This window comes from Myotis brandtii, unplaced genomic scaffold (assembly GCF_000412655.1).
Source record: "Myotis brandtii unplaced genomic scaffold, ASM41265v1 scaffold18, whole genome shotgun sequence".
NCBI classification, from domain to species: Eukaryota; Metazoa; Chordata; class Mammalia; order Chiroptera; family Vespertilionidae; genus Myotis; species Myotis brandtii.
This window is the reverse complement of record NW_005356674.1, coordinates 4,178,851-4,183,707: the sequence shown is the minus strand read 5'-3', so window position 1 is coordinate 4,183,707 and position 4,857 is coordinate 4,178,851. Positions and strand designations below refer to the sequence as shown.

The 4,857-nt window shown below is 53.7% G+C and overlaps 1 protein-coding gene across 1 annotated transcript in view; it reads right to left on the bottom strand.

The window, feature by feature from the left end:
- The window catches only part of KY (kyphoscoliosis peptidase), a 61,223-nt gene that overhangs the window by 44,606 nt on the left and 11,760 nt on the right, over positions 1-4,857 (bottom strand). The window lies entirely within an intron of this gene.

The following is a 4,857-nucleotide window of genomic DNA, read 5'->3' as shown; positions in this document are numbered from 1 at the left end:
CGGGAGATGGCGAGGGCGCGGGAGAGGGCGCTCCCCCGCCACCTAGCCGCTGCGCGCTGCGTTTCGCTGACTCTGCCAAACACGCCATTAGGCCCGCCCGGGAGGGCGCTCCCCTAATGTAGCGGCTCTAAGTCACCTTTGAAAGGAAATCCCCAGTTGAGCCCAGACCTGCACTGAGGCCACCGGCCCCAGAGCCTCCCGCCCTGCGCCCCTGCCTGCCGCTGTAAGCACTTGTCCCTGACGCCAGGACTGCCTTCTGGGTGGCTGGTGCACCTCATTCCTGCCATCTCGGGGTGGGGGGTTCCCCAAGAGGGCCTGAAGCAGACCTTCTCCAAAAGCCATGGCAAATACAGAATCGCACAGTGCTGTCAACAGTGAGTCAGTTCAGAGGAAGGAAAAACAGGGCTCCAGATTGCATGGCAAGGTGTGGAGAAATTGGCCAACTTTTGGCCTTGGCCCAACTCCTTCCTGGGGTGGGTTTTGGAGATTGACAGCTCCCTCTCTAGGAAGGAAATGGCTGGGGTCTTGGGATCATAACCTCCCCCTTTCCCCCGCCCCGATTATGACTCTACCAGAACTTGGAACATGCCCACTGGGCATCAACCCAACAGTTCTCTCTGGCCTGAAGTGAAAACCTTAACATCTCAGTTCCTTCTAGAAGCCTGGATCCTGCCTGTGGGGAAGTGGGGAGGGGGGAGGAGGAGGCTGGGCCCAGGGAGCAGCCTGCCTGCTGTGGTCAGGGAGCTGGACCTGAGGGCCCTTCTATTTTTAGCCGGGCCTGGCCTGCCCAGGCAACAGCAGCAGGGCCTTTGGCTCCAGGTCCTAGGAGTGTTTACAGCGGCATCTTCCTGGTAGCCCTGGGCATGGGGGGCCCACCTCGCCAGAGCCAGTCCCCTAACTTGAGTGTCTACCATGAATAAATGCTGAGCATATGGAGGCCTTTCCTTTCTCCTTGGAGCATGGTCCCCTTGGAGGCAGACGCGCTGCGCAGGCCTGGGTTCCAGTCCCAGCTCCACTACTCATTGCCTGTGCAACCTTCGACCAGCTCTCTCCCCTCGATTTTCTCACCCATCTCACAGGCATAATACACATTCTCACGGGGCCACTGTGAGAATGACGTGCACCTGAGGTGCCTGGCTCATAATAAATGGCCTCCAAATGGTAGCTGTCATTCTTACCTCATTTGAAGGGTGAGGAAAGGGACAGGCTTTAAAGAGAGAAGTCAGTGATGGAGCGGGGGGTCACCCTGCTGTACCCTCAGACTCCAAAGATCTCTCCCCTCTGACTGTGGCTCACACTTTGGCTGCCTGTAAAGGCAGCTGCCTCATTGCATCACCACCGCCCCCTCTCCCACTGGGCATCTGATGGAGAGAGAGGTCGCTGGCTTCTGACACTGTTGAACTGGAGTCCTAGAGAGCTGAGCTGAGGACCAGTGGAGGTGGGTGACTCCCTAGGTAGGTTTCCTCATGCAGTGAGTCCTGTCTTCTCTGCACACGGCTGAGAGGCTGGCAGAGCCTTGCTCAGATGGCTGGGGAAGTAATAACTATGGATTACTCAAAGCCCCTGGGGGCTTGGAGATTGCTCAGGCAGCTCTCTCGTGTCAGTGTACCCCCATCTCATGTGGGACAGTGTGGCCCACCTCCTTCGACGGTGCAGATCCCAACAGAAGCTCCTAGGCAGCACCTTTTCCTAGGAGGGGGCTGAGTGGGGAGAGCAGGGACCCTGAAGCCCCTTTACCTGAAATTTGTGTTCCCACCCCCCACACATACTCCTCTGCTTCAGAAGGTCTCACTTAGGATCTAGTCCCCCATGATGGCCTTCACAGAGCTGCTCTGGAGGGGATGCTGAGCAGGGCTTCGCCTCTTTGGCACATGGACATTTGGGGGCCAGGTAATTCTTTGTTGTAGGGGGATGTCCCGTGCATTCCTGAGATCTAACGACTAGAACCCAGAAAAACCACTTCTCTTTTGTGACAACCCAGAATGTCTCCAATCGTTGACAATATTTTTGGGGGACAAAATGCAGTGAGAACACTGCTTTGGAATGAAGCCATGAAATAGGGGTGGTGTTGCCTTAACTGCTCTGGGAGATGCTGCCGTGCCTGGATCCTGACGCTGCACAGAACCTGGAGCCACTGCTCAGGGCTCCCACCCATGGCCCCCCAGTCCAGCAGCAGGCTTCCTGGGTCTGCAGAGCGGCTCCCTGCCTGGAGCATGGGCAGAGAGATAGATGATGTCCTCACTGCCCACCTCCTCCTTTTGACAAAGTGGTCAAAATGGCTGGACTGTTGCCTTAATCCTCTGTCACAGGTGATGACCAGGCATGCCCAGCTGTCACTCATACTGCCCCCACCCCTGTGCTAAAAGGTGGGATTCGTCAGCTGTCTGACTGGTTCTGAGCCATGAGCTGACTCTGCATCTTGGAGAGGGCAATGGGCGACAGGGGGAGGCTTGCTCCTAGTAGATGAGGCCTTCGCCAGAGAAGTGTGTGTTCTGACGCACATTATTGTCTTTCCTCAGAAATAGGAGTTCCTCAGGGGCCATCAGCCATAACGCTTTTTCCTCTCCAGAGATTCCCAAGAGGCACATGGAGAGTGGGGAAGGGGCACATGGAGAGTGGGGGAAGGGCCTACAGTGACCTATCCAAGGTCCTCTCATAGGTAGCAGGTGACACCCTACCTTTATGATTCCAAAGCTCCCTCCCCCATGACCATCACATGCCTGTGAGCCGAGGCTGCTTAGCACCCTGGTCTAGGGTAGAGCAGCCACCAGCCTGCAGGGAAGATGGTCTCAACAGTCCTGATGAACACAGCTTGGGCCAGGGTCTAAGACAGGGGTGGGCAAACTTTTTGACTCGAGGGCCACAATGGGTTCTTAAACTGGACCGGAGGGCCGGAACAAAAGCATGGATGGAGTGTTTGTGTGAACTAATATAAATTCAAAGTAAACATCATTACATAAAAGGGTACGGTCTTTTTTTTTTTTTTAGTTTTATTCATTTCAAACGGGCCGGATCCGGCCCGCGGGCCGTAGTTTGCCCATGGCTGGTCTAAGATCTCTGCTGAGACTGGGAAAAATCCTTTGAGCTCAAGCCTTTGGGGACAGCTTTCCCAGGCTCTGTGGCCAGAGTGGCAGAGGGCTGCTGGCAGTGGCAGTAGTCACAAGTTGTTGGTCAGGCGCAACCAACTGCCTTAGGAGCAGAGAGGCAGCCCTGCCAGGGATGCGGGGGGAGGCAGAGGCCTGCCATTTTCAGAGCCATGACAAGGAATTTTGTGCTGCAATAAGCTCCATAGCATGAGGGGGGCTCTCCAATTCTGCTAGGTTTGCTGCCAAGCCCAGGCAGCAGCTTGTTCTTGAGCCCCATTTAAGTGCAATGACTTTATGGTGAAGTGGCAGAGTAAGCACAGAGAGGGGACACCGGTCCTCCCCGACAGGAGGGTCCAGGAAGGCAGGCTACTAGGTGGAGCTGACTGACCTGGAAACAGTGGCCTTGGGGATGAATAGGTAGGAGGGAGCCAGGGAAGAAGGGCGAGGGCTTTCCAGGCAGAGGAGTAGCCTGAGGGTGTGTGTGTGTGTGGGGGGTGTTGGAGGTGAGAGAGAAGATAACATGTTTCATGAAGCGAAAGCAGGGCGGTCTGCTTGATGCTGAAGTACAAGGAGAAGGGGTCAGAGGGGAGCCAGAGAGCTGTCAGGGCCAGTCTGAGGCGAGAACTGCTGTGGGTGGGGTTCCTGCTGCCAACCGGAGCAGTGATGGAGATCTTTGTCAACTGGGACAGGAGAGCAGAGAGTTCACGAGGGCGAGGGGCAGGTCTGAGGCGAACCATGCCACCAGAGACTGTCCTTCTGGTGAGGGTGCTAGGCAAGGGGGAAGATGGGATGAAGAGATAGTCAAACACCACTTGAGTTGTGCGAGAAAAAGAGCCTCTGGGAGTGTGGCACCGGTGCCTAGATCACGTGGTTAACTGGGTTCAGAGTGAGAGCACAGGCAGGTGCCAGGTGCTGGTCAGAGCAGGCGGCGAGATGGAGGGCAGGCCCAACTCAATCCTCAGGCTCAGGTGAGTGGGCCATGCACCTCCATAGGGGGCCAGTGACACAGGGACTCTATCACACTCATGCAAAAACTATGCAAAGAAGAAAATGAAACTACCCTCATCCCACCATCTAGAGATAATCACTTTTAAACATTTCATTATTTAGCATTTCCTTCTATTACAACATCTATAATTACTACAACATATATAATAAATGTGTGTTTGTATATGTGGGCCGGATCCTGTGTGTGTATGTGTGTGTGTATGTGTGTGTGTATATGCATATATATATGTATATATATGCATATACACACACACATACTGAGTGGCCAGATTATTATGACCACCTGACGTTTGTAGGCAAATTAGCTATAATTTTGCATTGAAGTTGCTAGAGGGCCAGACCATTATAAATAGGGAAGCAGGTTGTTTACCACGACAGTAGAAGTGATTTTTTTCTGAAGATATGGGTAAACAACGCGATTTAACAGCCTTTGAACATGGGATATATTTGAACATGAGTGGCCAGATTATTATGACCACCCCATCAGTACTTCGTTGGGCCACCTTTTGCCTTCAATACTGCGGCGATTCTTCTTGGCATTGACTCCACGAGATGTTGAAAGGTGATGCGAGGAATCTGACACCATGCCTGATGAATAGCACTGTCCAGTTCTGTGAGATTTGATGGTTGTGGAACCAGCTGCCTGATGGCTCTTTTAACTTCGTCCCACAAATGCTCAATTGGATTGAGATCTGGTGATTGTGGGGGCCACCTAAGCAAGGTAAAGTCTCCCTCATGTTCTTGAAACCACTCCTACACAATA